General features: G+C 38.6%; 1 non-coding gene across 1 annotated transcript; it reads left to right on the top strand.

The window, feature by feature from the left end:
* Nucleotides 1–1,566: 1,566 nt before the first annotated feature.
* Nucleotides 1,567–1,780, top strand: LOC128920802 (small nucleolar RNA U3). Its single transcript, XR_008470690.1, has one exon. It is a non-coding gene; the product is annotated as a small nucleolar RNA U3 (small nucleolar RNA).
* The last annotated feature ends 14,246 nt before the right edge of the window (nucleotides 1,781–16,026 follow it).

Here is a 16,026-nt window from a genome sequence, read left to right as displayed (position 1 = left end):
TGTGGCATTACGTAAAACAGTGGGTCGCAAATGTAATTGTGGAACAAAGAAGATTAGAGCGAATACGCTATAGCGTGACAAGTAGTCATATTTAGAATGTAATCCCCTTAGAAGTACTAGCCAATAGGCCTTGCTTGCCCTGTGTAGTAATACCTAACGGTAGTCCCGCAGGTCAAATATCAAAGCTATCAACGGGGATGTTTTTTTTAGTGGGTTAAAGTCTCACACTGCTGTTGATAGGACAACAGTGTCTTTCGATGATTTTTTCCATCTCTCAAAAAAAAAAAAAAAAACATGTGTACGCACATGTATGATTGTATGCTTGCGCACTATTATACTCTCGAAACAAAAGTTGCTAAAGAGAGTATTATATTATAGAGTTTTGTTCACATAACGGTTGTTTGTAACACCCAAAACTAAACGAGTTAGATATACGGTTATATATACCAAAGTGATCAGGGTGAAGAGTGGAGTTCAAATCCGAATGTCTGTCTGTCCGTCCGTCCGATGATGTCTTGATGAAACTTGGCACACTTATTTCTTGGCACCATAGGAAGGTTGCTTTCGAAAATGAGCAAAATCGGACCACTGCCACGCCCACAAAATGGCGAAAACCGAAAACACATAAAGTGCCATAACTAAGCCATAAATAAAGCTATGGAAATAAATTTGGTACGCAGGATCTCACTATGAAGGGTCATATTTGGATGTAATTTTTTTGGGGAAGTGGGCGTTGCCCCGCCCCCTACTAAGTTTTTTGTACATATCTCGCCAACCAATAGAGCTATATAAACCAAACTTTCTGCAGTCGTTTTTTTAGACACTTACAGCCCAAAAATGAAAGAAATCGAATCATAACCACGCCCACCTCCCATACAAAAGTTAGGTTGAAAATTACTAAGAGTGGGTTAACTCACTAACGAAAAACGTCAGAAATACTAAATTTCACATAAGAAATGGCAGAGAGCTGCACTCAGATTTTTCTACAAAATGGAAAATGGGCGTGGCGTCGCCCACTTATGGGTCAAAAACCATATCTCAGGAACTACTCGACCGATTACAATGAAACTTGGTTTGTAATAGTTTCCTTACATCCCAATGATATGTTGTGAAAATAGGCCAAATCGCTTCACAACCACGTCTACTTCCTATATACAAGAACTTTGAAGACAATCTGAATAGTTTACTTTACAATATATAAAGTAAGCACTAGTGAAGATATCGGTTCAGAACTTTGCTCAAATACTATATTAATAGTGTGGCAGCCCCATTCTAAAAATCGCCGAAATCGGACCATAGGTTTTTAAGGCCCCATATATCGAACACGAGGACCTCGGTGCTTCTAACCTAATATTATGGTTTCCAACTTTCAATGGACTTTATACAATATATATATAATATAAATAAAGTTAAATACACAAATTGCGAGAGTATAAAATGTTCGGTTACACCCGAACTTAGCCCTTCCTTACTTGTTTTTATTTCGTTTCCGTTTCATTTCTGCGAATTCTCAATTAGTTTATGTGACTTTTGGTTGTAATACTCTGCGTTGGCCGTTGAAAAGTTAAGACTATACTTCACAGTATCATTCCTGTAGTGGGTCTTCATTTACTTTCTTTGCAAATCGAAAGTATTAGCACCCGCGATGAGGAGGTATATCGTTTTATCTGACAGCGTGAGGTTTATGAACTTCATTTATAATTTTGTCTTGTGGCATATTAGAAATGATGTTTCTTCGATGATCTCTCGGTTACAACGGTTAAAACGACTTCTGAGTGGTGATTTTAATAAATAAATTTCAAGGTTTTATACAAATAATTATATATAATAATGCAGTTAATCAAGGGTGTTGTGGAACCCAAGACAGATTTGCTGAATGTCAGAATGGCAAACCCATTCTGATTTCATTGGTGTCACAGAATCTGATTGGATTTTCGTCTTTTCGAATATAATGTATGTATGTGATTGGCGTTCAACCGTTTAGCCGGTTATAGCCGAATCGATGAGAGCGCGCCATTCCTCTCTTTCCTTCGCAGTTCGGCGCCAGTTGGAGATTCCAAGTGTAACTAGGTCGCTCTCCACCTGGTCCCTCCAACGGAGTGGAGGCCTTCCCCAACCTCGGCTTCCTCCGGCGGATACTGCATCGAACACTTTCAGAGCTGGAGTGTTTTCATCCATTCGGACAACATGACCTAGCCAGCGTAGCCGCTGTCTTTTTATTCGCTAAACTATGTCAATGTCGTCGTATAACTCGTACAGCTCATCGTTCCATCGTCTGCGGTATTCGCCGTTGCCAATGTTCTGAGGACCATAAATCGTGCGCAAAATTTTCCTCTCGAAAACTCCTAGTGTCGTCTCATCTGATGTTGACATCGTCCAAGCTTCTGTACCATAATGCAGTACGGGAATGATAAGCGACTTGTAGAGTTTGATTTTGGTTCGTCGAGAGAGGACTTTACTGTTTAATTGCCTACTCAGTCCAAAGTAGCACCTGTTGGCAAGAGTGATTCTGCGTTGGATTTCGAGGCTGACATTGTTGGTGTTGTTGATACTGGTTCCCAGGTATACGAAATTATGTACGACCTCTAAGTTATGACTGTCAACAGTGACGTGGGAGCCAAGACGCGAGTGCGCCGACTGTTTGTTTGATGACAGGAGATATTTCGTCTTGTCCTCATTCACCTCCAGACCCATTCGCTTCGCCTCCTTATCCATGCGGGAAAAGCAGAACAAACGGCGCGGTTGTTGCTTCCGATGATATCAATATCATCGGCGTACGTCAGCAGCTGTACACTCTTGTAGAAGATTGTACCTTCTCCATTTAGCTCTGCAGCTCGTATTATTTTTTCCAACATCAAATTAGAGAAGTCGCACGATAGTGAGTCACCTTGTCTGAAACCTCGTTTGGTATCGAACGGCTCGGAGAGGTCCTCCCCAATCATGACGGAGGGATCTCCCTTTTTATGGATTGGGCAGAGTACACTGAGATTCCAATCGTCAGGCATGCTTTCTTCCGACCATATTTAGCAAAGAAGCAAAAGAAGTATTTGAATAGCTCAGCCGGTAATCTATCAGCCCCTGCCGCTTTGTTGTTTTTCAGGCGGGTGATCGGGTTCGCCAACTCCTAGTGTTGTACTTTCACTTCCATTCAGCAGGTCGGAGAAGTGTTCCCTCCATAATCCCAGTATGCCCTGGGCATTGGTTACCAGATTACCACTTTAGACAGTCTGTTTTCTCTCCGCAGCGAGACGGCATTCCTCCTCGTACCAGCTGTTTTTTTGACTTTTCCGAAAGCCAATGGTTTCGGTTGCAGCGGTACGCAGTGAGTTTGAGATGCCGCCCCTCAGTTCCCTTATACCGAGATGCTGATGAGTGCTCTCAGAGAGCAGGAGTGCAAGTAGAGTAGAGTATTTCGTGGCTGTCTGTTGTGTTTGCAGCTTTTTGACGTCGAACCTTCCTTGTGTTTGTTGACGGGCGTTCTTTGCTGCACAGAGGCGGGTGCGTATCTTCGCTGCAACCAGATAATGGTCCGAATCTATATTTGGTCCTCGGAGCGTAAGCACGTCTAAAACACTGGATACATGTCTTCCGTCTATCACAACGTGATCGATTTGGTTACGCGTGTTTCGATCAGGAGACAGCCAAGCAGCTTGATGTATTTTCTTATGCTGGAATCTGGTATTACAGACGACCATATTTCGGGCCCCAGCGAAGTCGATCAGCCTCAGGCCGTTTGGCGATGTTTCGTCATGGAGGCTGAATTTTCCGACTGTTGTGCCAAAGACACCTTCTTTACCCACCCTGGCGTTAAAATCGCCAAGCATGATTTTGACATCGTGGTGGGGGCAGCGCTCATAGGTGCGTTCTAGGCGCTCATAGAAAGCATCTTTGGTCACATCGTCCTTCTCTTCCATTGGGGCGTGGGCGCAAATAAGCGATATGTTGAAGAACCTCGCTTTTATGCGGATTGTGGCTAGACGTTCATCCACCGGGGTGAATGCCAGGACTCGGCGACGGAGTCTCTCTCCCACCACAAATCCAACACCAAATTTGCGCTCCTTTATATGGCCGCTGTAGTAGATGTCACAAGGACCCACCTTCTTCCGTCCTTGTCCCGTCCATCGCACTTCTTGGATGGCGGTGATGTCAGCCTCTAGTCGTATGAGGACATCAACCAGCTGGGCAGAGGCACCTTCCCAATTAAGGGTCCGGACATTCCAGGTGCATGCCTTTATATCATTATCCTTAAAACGTTTGCAGGGGTCGTCCTCAAAAGGGGGGTGTCTCATCCGAGGCGTTCTTTTCCGATTTTTCATTGGTACTCCGTTTTTATGTGGTGGGTCCCAAGCCCTACGCTTAACCGCAGAAGCGGGTTCGCCTTCTCACTTTAGCTCGCCTTCAAACGGATGTTTGTTAGCTACCCAGAGGATACTTGGTCTAAAACCGGAAGTCGTGAGCTGCTTGAATCATGTGGAGAAGAATCGTTTCTGGCCACTCCCAAGTGAATGACAATCAAAAACTTTCCTCACTTACGTGAACTTCTACACATGATTCCATCCTCCAATATTCGAATCAGCTGTTCTGCTATTTATTCATGGGGAAAAATTATCAAGACATGTTTTTTTGAATTTTAATCACATAATTAGTTCAAAATATTCATTAAACCCAAAAGATATAATTAAAATGAAAAGTTATTTCAGCTTTTAATTTATTTGGCAATGAAAGTAGCGCGAAAAAATGAAAGTTTTAAGGAATCACAGTAATCACAGTAAAGCGGAATCGGACCACTGCCACGCCCACAAAATGGCGAAAACCGAAAACACATAAAGTTCCATAACTAAGCCATAAATAAAGCTATGGAAGTAAAATATATCGAACACGAGGACCTCGGTGCTTCTAACCTAATATTATGGTTTCCAACTTCCTTCCTTACTTGTTATATTATTGGTTTAAAAGAATTACACATATATATGTATTATTACACATTATGTATTCACAAATGAAGAAATACATACATGTGAGCAAGAAGAGATTAAGCCCTATATCATGAATATATATTTCAATAATATTATTTACTGTATTAAATAAACAGACTTCAATATTTATGAAGTATGTATAAACCAATCATGATTCAATTATAAAAGGTTTTATAAGTAAGCAGCTTTCTCACTCTTTTTTGAGACCTCTTCTGTGTTAGCAAAACAATAATGCTTTTATGGAAATCTATCGGGAAAATTGTTCAAAAATTTGTAAATAGTAGCAGATATTTACCAATACAAGGGGTAGGCAATACTGTTTCATTATACTCTCGCAACAAAAGTTGCTAAAGAGAATATTATAGTTTTGTCCACATAACGGTTGTTTGTAAGTCCTAAAACTAAACGAGTTAGATATAGGGTTATATATACCAAAGTAATCAGGGTGACGAGTAAAGTTCAAATCCGGACGTCTGTCTGTCCGTCCGTGCAAGCTGTAACTTGAGTAAAAATTGAGATATCTTAATGTAACTTGGAACTCGTATTCCTTGGCACCATAAGAAGGTTAAGTTCGGAATCGGACCACTGCCACGCCCACAAAATGTCGATAACCGAAAACACGTAAAGAGCTATAACTAAGCCATAAATTAAGCTATGAAAGCAAAATTTGGTACAAACGATTGTTCTAGGAAGGGGCATATTTGGATGTAATTTTTTTGAGAAACAGGGCATGGCCCGCCCCCTACTAAGTTTTTTGTACATATCTCGTAAACTACTAAAACTATATAATCCAAACTTTCGGCAGTCGTTTTTTTTCAGGTATTTTCTTTATATAGTCCAAAATTGGAAGAAATCGGATAATAACCACGCCCACCTCCCATACAAAGGTTATGTTTAAAACTACTAAAAATGCTTTAATTCCGTATGGAAAATCAACAGAAACCTTAAATTTCATTATAAAGAAGGTACAGAAGAGCTGCACTCAAAATGGTATACGAAATTTTAAATGGGCGTGGTACCGCCCACTTATTGGTCAAAAACCATATCTCCGAAACTACTCGACCAATTTCAATGAAATTCGGTTTGTAATATTTTCCTTGCATCCCAATGATATGTTGTGAAAATAGGCCAAATCGGTTCACAACCACGCCTACTTCCTATGCCCCTTCCTTGAACAACTTGCCCTTCCTTACTTGTTTTTATATGTTTTTTCGAATATTTATTTGTTGACATTTTAACTTTATATTGCAAGAAGTTTCTTTGGAATAGAGTTAAATAAACTCCAGTTATCTTACATTTGTGTTGCGTAACTACCGTGTAAACCGATATTAAATAAATAGTTTTCATTGTATTTGGCAGTTTTTTCTTTTGCTTATATCACACAAGGAAATTAGAAATAGTGCCGAAGTCTAGTTCTTCCAGTGTTTTTTGTAATTTTCCCCATACAATTTTCATAATTGATGCGAAACTGTAATATTTAGACATACTTATGTATGTAGTATGTGAGAATTAATCTGTTTACTGGTGTCCGATTAAAGAAAAAAATATTAGATTAATATATAATAACATGATGATACATTTTGAGGATTTGAGATTTTTCTGAGTTTTTCCAAGTAGTGCCACAATGAATCTAGAGTCCCAAATTATGATTGTTGTGTTTTCTTCAGTTGAATTATATCCTTCTTTAATTTTAAACGAAATTGATATTTTGAAATTTACTTTCCACGGATAATTCATTAGTTATAACGTAAGGTTCCACGTAAGGAAATGCGGTTAAATTATATCAAAATTACAGAACCGATTGAAAATTGTAATACATGAGATCATATTAATAAAAAAATGCATAAAAACTGATAGCCTTGTTTTCTGCTAAGAAACATAATTTAACTAGGTTTTCACAACAAGCGAATAAATGCTTCCCATTTTTTTTTTCCTTCGCAAATACAACCTTTTGTAACGCAGTGTCAAAAGTGCTCTCACTACTTACCAAACCTTTTATAATTGAATCAGGTAACCAATCACAATGATTTCTATTTGAGCTCTTACTATATAATTATTTGTATAAAACCTTGAAAATAATTCATTAAAATTACCACTCAGAAGTCGTTTTATCCGTTGTAATAATGCGCAAGCATACAATCATACATATGCGTACACATGTGAATATGTCACCAACCAAAAATTTAAACATTGTTCTACAAAAACAAGAATTGCTCAAATAGCATAAGCATGGCAAGTGCTTTAAGTTCTCTGCTTTACTCTCATGCACTCTCTCTCTCTCGCGTTAATTGTTCAACGCTATTCCCTCTCCACTGAAGCGTTAAACAATTATCGCAACCTTTTCCGAAGTCATATAAGAAGTACAAGAATAGCTCAAATAGCATAAGCATGGCAAGTGCTTTAAGTTCTCTGCTTTACTGTCATTCACTCTCTCTCTCTCTCTCTCTCTCTCGCGTTAATTGTTCAACGCTATTCCCTCTCCACTGAAGCGCTAAACAATTATCGCATCCTTTTCCGAAGTCATATAAGAAGTATAACTTCAAACAATTTTTTTTGGGGTTTCTGTTCTCATGCTTGAATTCTGATTCTAAACATTGACAAACACTTTAATATTAATCTTTAGTTCTTTAAGTTTGCTTTGGGCTGATCTACTTCGATAAGTATATTTTAATTTATTTCATGAATCAAAGATGGCAGCGCTTTGATTAACCCGAAAGTAAACAGTATTATTATTTGTAAGAGGCACAGTAGTGAATGTTAGCCTGTTTATTATAGCTGTAACAACAATATTAGTGTATTACTCGGTTAAAAATGTCATCAAGTCAGTGTAAAAATTATGTTGATTCATTCTGTTTTATTTACGGTAAATTTATTAAACTAAAAAATTTCCTTTATCAACAAATTTGAAACTTTGCGAAGCCTATTTTAACCTAACAGTCAGTAATCAAAATAATCTATAGCGAAATTGTAGAAAAAATATAAAAATCAGTCATTTCTATTTATACATCTAAAAATTGCTCTTATTTCTACGAAAGCAAACTTTAACCGAAAAAAAAATGTTCCTCATTTATGTCATAGGAGAAAATAAAATTGAACATGTAGATGTCAGACCCAAAAATCGTGTTGACCGGTGTAATTAATTTAAAAGAATGTATGTAACATATGATTGTTTATATTGTAAATTTTGTATACAATTTTTAATTCCGTATCCAAAACAATATCTTTTCGTATTATTCAATCTGATTTAATATTAAATTTTACCAACATCTGAAAATATTTCCCAGTCTCTGAATCTTACAATCCATACTAATATTATAAATAGGAAAAATTTAATTGTTTGTTTGCACCAAAGTGTATTCAATAAAGTGATCTAAGTATTTGACATACACTTGTTTGACAATAAAATAGAAAACAATTCATGTATTTGTTTACATTAACCCGTCTTTTTTATCTTGAACCATATAATATAAATTGATAAAATTTGTTGCAATTTGTCAGTTGGAGCACAAAACCTTGGTAAATTGCTTCCTAAGTTGTTTTGCACAAGCAGAGAGTATTCGGCATTTTCTTTTATTCATTGAATTTCTTTTTTATTTGTTTGTGTAAACCAAAGTGTATTCAACAAAGTGAACTAAGTATATGACATTTCATTTTTCTTTACCCGAATTTGACATGTATTACTACGTTTATGCTTCATTTCTACACGTTTATATTCTACATGGGTAAAGTCTATAAGCATAAACGGCAAAAACGGGAATTCTGAATTGAATTAAATTGAGGGCTGTCACGCAAATTTTTTTTTTAATTTTGAATTGTTTTCAATATTAGCAAACAATAACTGCATCTTATAGTACACTTATTTTATCATTATTTGATTCAAGTTCTTCACATTGACATTTATTTTGCTGAAAAATTAAATTATCGAAGAACATATATATTGTAAATTTTGATAAAATGTTTGGTAAATAATTAAATTTTTAGTGAAAAATTGGCAATACGGAACCTTGTATATGAAATTTATCAAAACAATTTACACGAACACAAAAATCGGACGTTCAACTTAACTCTAAATTCGTTTATGCATCCGAGTTAACTCGTCTACATACGTAAAGAAAATGTTTATATTCTATCCGAGTAGATCATTTAACTATTGGTGAAAAAGTGTTTATGTATGTGGGTTTAACTTACCCGTGTATAATATAACCGAGTAGAAATGAAGCATAAACGTAGTAAAATTTTGAAATTCAAAAGTAAACAAATTTCAAACCAACAAAAATATTTTTAAATGGATACAAGAAAATGCCGAATACTTTCTGCTTGTGCAAAACAACTCATGTAAGCAATTTACTAATGTTTTGTGGTCCAACTGAAAAATTGCAACACATTTTACCAATATATATTAAACTTTCTTAAATCGCGTACGCTACGAAAACTATTGATTATAGAGTATTGATTATAAAGCAAATGTGTAGTAATTTGCTGATCATATAATTATCTACAAACAAGTAAGGAAGGGCAGCGGGTGCGACCGAACATTTAATACTCTCGCAATTTATTGATGTAATTTTATTAAGATAACACACAATTTGACCCATATATTCGGCATAAAGACCAATAGAATAACGAAAATTATCATATATGGTATATGAGGGCTGATGTAATTTCTAAAACGATTTCACTCATTTTCCCCACCAATCTAATCTATATACAAGACTATATGCTCACTTAATTTTGCTAAGATCGAAATATGCGGAATAAAGTTCGCACATAATTAGGTATATGGGAGCTAGGGGAAGCCCTGAACCGATTTTTGGAACAGAGACACACAATAAGGAGAAAAAAAGTTAGTAAGAAGTGAAGCCACATATGATATACAGTATTTGTGTAAAGTTTTATTCCGCTATCTTCATCGGTTCCTTATGTATATATTTTAAAGTGAATAAATCAGATGGAATTCAAAATTGAGTTATATGGGAAGTTGGCGTGCATTTCAACACGTATCATCAGGGTGTCAAGAAAATATCATATACCGAATTTCATTGAAATCGGTCGAGTAGTTCCTAAGATATGGTTTTTGACCCATAAGTGAGCGACGCCACGCCCATTTTCCATTTCGTAAAGAAATCTGAGTGCAGCTTCCAGCTGTCATTTCTCATGTAAAATTCAGTGTTTCTGACGTTTTTCGTTAGTGAGTTAACTCACCTTTAGTAATTTTCAACATAACCTTTGTTATGGGAGGCGAGTTCTTTCATTTGTGGACTGTATATGGAAATGGCTAAAAGAAACGACTGCTGAATGTTTGGTTTGTATAGCTTTATTGGTTTGCAAGAAATATACAAAAAATCTATTTGGGGCGGGGCCACGCCCACTTAAAAAAATTACATCCATATGGGTGATATAAACAGTCATTATGTGAACAACATGTTGCGAGAGTATAAAAATGTTGCGCAAGCATATATCTAACTATTATATATATATATATATATATTTGGCGTAGGAACCGCTTTAAGCGATTATAGCCGAATCCACCAGAGCGCGCCACTCATTCCTCCTTTTTGCTTTTTGGCGCCAACTGGAAACACCAAGTGAAGCCAGGTCACTTTGCACTTGGTCTTTCCACCGGAGTGGAGGTCGTCCTCTTCCGCGGCTTCCTCCAGCGGGTACTGCATCGAATACTTTCAGAGCTGGAGTGTTTTCTTCAGCGCCATACATCAGGACGGGAATAATGAGCGACTTATAGAGTTTGATTTTGGTTCGTCGAGAGAGGACTTTACTTTTCAATTGCCTACTCAGTCCAAAGTAGCACCTGTTGGCAAGAGTGATTCTGCGTTGGATTTCAAGGCTGACATTGTTGGTGTTGTTAATGCTGGTTCCCAGATAAACGAAATTATCTACAACTTCAAAGTTATGACTGTCAACAGTGACGTGGGAGCCAAGACGCGAGTGCGCTGACTGTTTGTTTGATGACAGGAGATATTTCGTCTTGTCCTCATTCACCACCAGACCCATACTCTTCGCTTCTTTATCTAGTCTGGAAAACGCAGAACAAACGGCGCGGTTGTTGCTTCCGATGATATCAATATCATCGGCATACGCCAGGAGCTGTACACTCTTGTAGAAGATTGTACCCTCTCTATTTAGTTCTGCAGCTCGTATTATTTTTTCCAGCAATAGATTGAAGAAGTCGCACGATAGTGAGTCACCCTGTCTGAAGCCTCGTTTGGTATCGAACGGCTCGGAGAGGTCCTTCCCGATCCTGACGGAGCTTTTGGTGTTGCTCAACGTCAGCTTACATAGCCGTATTAGTTTTGCAGGGATACCAAATTCAGACATCGCGGCATAAAGGCAGCTCCTTTTCGTGCTATCGAAGGCAGCTTTAAAATCGATAAAAAGATGGTGGGTATCGATTCTTCTCTCTCGGGTCTTTTCCAAGATTTGGCGCATGGTGAATATCTGGTCCATTGTAGATTTTCCAGGTCTAAAGCCACACTGATAAGGTCCAATCAGTTCGTTGACGGTGGGCTTTAGTCTTTCACACAATACGCTCGACAAAACCTTATATGCGATATTGAGGAGACTTATACCACGGTAGTTGGCGCAGATTGTGGGGTCTCCCTTCTTATGGATTGGGCAGAGCACACTAAGATTCCAATCGTCAGGCATGCTTTCTTCCGACCATATTCTACAAAGAAGCTGATGCATGCACCTTATCAGTTCTTCGCCGCCGTATTTGAATAGCTCGGCCGGTAATCCATCGGCCCCCGCCGCTTTGTTGTTCTTCAAGCGGGTAATTGCTATTCGAATTTCTTCATGGTCGGGTAATGGAACATCTATTCCATCGTCATCGATTGGGGAATCGGGTTCGCCATCTCCTGGTGTTGTACTTTCACTGCCATTCAGACATCGCGGCATAAAGGCAGCGATATCTATCCCACCCCGAACGTGTTGTGGTCGATCGCAACGTTGCGAGGTAGGCAGTCTGTTTTCTCTCCACTGCGGAACGACAATTCTCATCGTACCAACTGGTTTTTTGGCGTTGCCGGAGACCAATTGTTTCGGCTGCAGCGGTATGCAATGAGTTTGAGATGCCGTTCCACAGCTCCCTTATATCGAGATGCTGATGAGTGCTCTCAGAGAGCAGGAGTGCAAGTCGAGTAGAAAATCGTTCGGCTGTCGGTTGTTATTGCAGCTTTTCGACGTCGAACCTTCCTTGTGTTTGTTGACGGGCGTTCTTTGCTGCACAGAGGCGAGTGCGTATCTTTGCTGCTACTAGATAATGGTCCGAGTCAATGTTTGGTCCTCGGAGCGTACGCACGTCTAAAACACTGGAGACATGTCTTCCGTCTATCACAACGTGATCGATTTGATTGCGCGTGTTTCGATCAGGGGACAGCCACGTTGCTTGATGAATTTTTTTATGCTGGAATCTGGTACTACAGACAACCATATTTCGGGCCCCAGCGAAGTCGATCAGCCTCAGGCCGTTTGGCGATGTTTCGTCATGGAGGCTGAATTTTCCGACTGTTGTGCCAAAGACACCTTCTTTACCCACCCTGGCGTTAAAATCGCCAAGCACGATTTTGACATCGTGGCGGGGGCAGCGCTCATAGATGCGTTCTAGGCGCTCATAGAAAGCATCTTTGGTCGCATCGTCCTTCTCTTCCGTTGGGGCGTGGGCGCAAATCAGCGATATGTTGAAGAACCTCGCTTTGATGCGGATTGTGGCAAGACGTTCATCCACCGGGGTGAATGCCAGGCGACGTAGTCTCTCTCCCACCACAAATCCAACACCGAATTTGCGCTCCTTTATATGGCCGCTGTAGTAGATGTCACAAGGACCCACCTTCTTCCGTCCTTGTCCCGTCCATCGCACTTCTTGGACGGCGGTGATGTCAGCCTTTAGTTGTATGAGGACATCAACCAGCTGGGCAGAGGCACCTTCCCAATTAAGAGTCCGGACATTCCAGGTGCATGCCCTCAAATCATAGTCCTTTATACGTTTGCCGTGGTCGTCATCAAAAGGGGGGTTTCTCATCCGAGGCCTGTGTTTCTTATTCACTGGTTATTCGTTTTTATGTGGTGGGTCCCAAGCCCTACGCACAACCGCACAAGCGGGCTTCGCCTTCTCACTTTAGCTCGCCTCCAAACGGATGTCTGTTAGCTACCCAGGGGATACTTGGTCTAAAACCGGAAGTCGTGAGCTGCTTGAGTCATATGCAAAAGAATCGTTCCTGGCCACTCCCAAGTGAATGGCAATCAGAAACTTTCCTCACTTGCGTGAACTTCTACATATGACCCCATCCCATTACTATTATAGTAATTATTATATGTAAAGTTAAGGGTTAATCCTGAGCCTATCATTGCAGTCTCTATAGTGTCAGCTGAGTGCATTCCTGTACTCAAGATCAAGTGAAATTACTCAATATGCGTACGTGCGTGGCGTTGGCTGTCTGGACAGCATAGCAACACACAACAACACCTGCATAACTAGGTTTTCTCGCCAAAACCTGGAGCTCGGAATTTTGTTACTAACCTTTCCTTCGTAGAACAAGCAGTAACTATAAGCTTGTCAACTTAGTCGTACCACTACGCAGCAGTCGTATGCGGAGTTAAATAAATTTAGTTAGAATAAATTGTCGATACAGAATGTATATACATATATATATTTTAAATTCGTATAGAAGGTAATTCAACCCAAAATAAACCTTTTTTTTTGTTTTTCAAATAAACAAAGTTCTTGCAAGTCAAAAGGAATACACATCGACACAAAGTCAAGTATCGAGTGTTCGCAGAGGCTTGTTCAACAAAATTTAAAGACTTCTCGTGAGAGTCGAGTATCGAACCACTGCAGCAGTTTGCCGGAAAAATTTCAGACCCTCCCAAATACGTGCCAGTTAATTTATTTACTCCTTAGGAATAAAATAAATATATGATTTTAAGTCAGCTAATGAGATTGGTTCTGACTGATCCTTTATTTATATAATATTTCACCGTATACACATGTACTTCAATATTGAATATATTACACTTAACTGTACAAGTGTTACAAGTGGTAACTTGTTACTCGGCAGTCGATAATGGTAAAGTGACCTCGAGACTATTGTTCCAGTTGCTTATATAGCCTATGCTTATCGCTGCTCGTACTATTGAGATGCTGGTTTTTTTCTAGTAAATAACTATTTGAGTTTTTATTGTTTGTTGTATTGTATTGTGCCCTTCTATTGTTCTAAGATAAAGTTGTTTTGATGATTTTTCTTTAATGTTTATTGAAACATAAGGTTCTGGGTAAAGGTTAAAGTATTAACTCTCCCCTCTCTTGTGAAAAATAGATCTCCTGATCTATACTTGAGTCTTAAGAAGATGAGTCATTCCTACACGTTCACGTTGTAGTTTCTCGGATATACAGTTTTTTGATAAATTATATATAGTTTGAATATTACAACTATACTTAAGGGAGGGGTCTGGGTTTTCTCTTTCGAAAAATCGATTTTTTTTTGTTTTATCTTATTGTTTAACATTTCAAGAATATGTCCTCAAAATTTTAATCCGATCTAAGCAATATTCTTGAAGTTATTGTTTAATTAGTCTCGGATCCTTTAACGCTCTAACTCTAACAACTACGGGCGGTTGGGATTGCAGTGCAGCTTTAAACGCGTTTTTCTCAAATCTAATTTTTTTAAGTCTGTGTTCACTGCCATTTGAAAACTACTCGACCGATTCATTTCAAACTTGGTACACATTTTCTTCATATAAAATACCTCCTCCCTACCTTTAGTAATTTTTTTTTAACATTAAGGGTGTTTCCCAAAAATGGCGGAAATTTTAGTCGAAAATAACGGTTCACACTTTAGATGGCCGCCAAAAAGTTTTAAATAAAAAAAATGATCAGAGGGGAAGATTTTTTTTAAATTTAACTAAATGTTTATGGTTTTTCATTTTTGGATAATTTCCGGCCGAGTTACAGTGAACACCGCAAATATAATATTTTTGCATGAAAAATTTACAGAACATAGTAAAAATTATGCTCAATAATGTATAGAAGGTTTGAATAAAATTGCTTAATCGATATTTGAGATAAAAAATCACAAAAAAAGTGTTTTTTTTTGCGCTGAAACCCAGGCCCCTCCCTTAATCCTAGGGCTACAAGTACTCTTATAGCTATGAACATATTCTTGATTGGGTGTTCTTCAAATGGTATTAAAAATTTATTTAATTTGATATTCGTTTTATGATTCCAATATTTCAAGAATGTGAATTCTTTCGTTTCCATTAGCTATCTTTAATTTCTTGTTCCTGGTTGTGGAATACTTCTGAGTCAATAATAATTAATAAATTGGATTAAATTAAATCCTTCAATTGATTTTTCGTTTAAAATATGCTTTCCTTGTAATACGACATTATATATATATATATATATATATATATATTTGGCGTAGGAACCGCTTTAAGCGATTATAGCCGAATCCACCAGAGCGCGCCACTCATTCCTCCTTTTTGCTTTTTGGCGCCAACTGGAAACACCAAGTGAAGCCAGGTCACTTTGCACTTGGTCTTTCCACCGGAGTGGAGGTCGTCCTCTTCCGCGGCTTCCTCCAGCGGGTACTGCATCGAATACTTTCAGAGCTGGAGTGTTTTCTTCCATCCGTACAACATGACCTAGCCAGCGTAGCCGCTGTCTTTTTATTCGCTGAACTATGTCAATGTCGTCGTATAAATCGTACAGCTCATCGTTCCATCGTCTGCGGTATTCGCCGTTGCCAATGTTTAGAGGACCATAAATCTTGCGCAAAACCTTTCTCTCGAAAACCCCAAGAGTCGTCTCATCGGATGTTGTCATCGTCCACGCTTCAGCGCCATACATCAGGACGGGAATAATGAGCGACTTATAGAGTTTGATTTTGGTTCGTCGAGAGAGGACTTTGCTTTTCAATTGCCTACTCAGTCCAAAGTAGCACCTGTTGGCAAGAGTGATTCTGCGTTGGATTTCAAGGCTGACATTGTTGGTGTTGTTAATGCTGGTTCCCAGATAAACGAAATTATCTACAACTTC

Source organism: Zeugodacus cucurbitae, chromosome 3, assembly GCF_028554725.1.
Source record: "Zeugodacus cucurbitae isolate PBARC_wt_2022May chromosome 3, idZeuCucr1.2, whole genome shotgun sequence".
In the NCBI taxonomy this organism is placed as follows: Eukaryota; Metazoa; Arthropoda; class Insecta; order Diptera; family Tephritidae; genus Zeugodacus; species Zeugodacus cucurbitae.
Note: the sequence above shows the minus strand (reverse complement) of the source record. Positions and strands in the feature narration are given on the sequence as shown.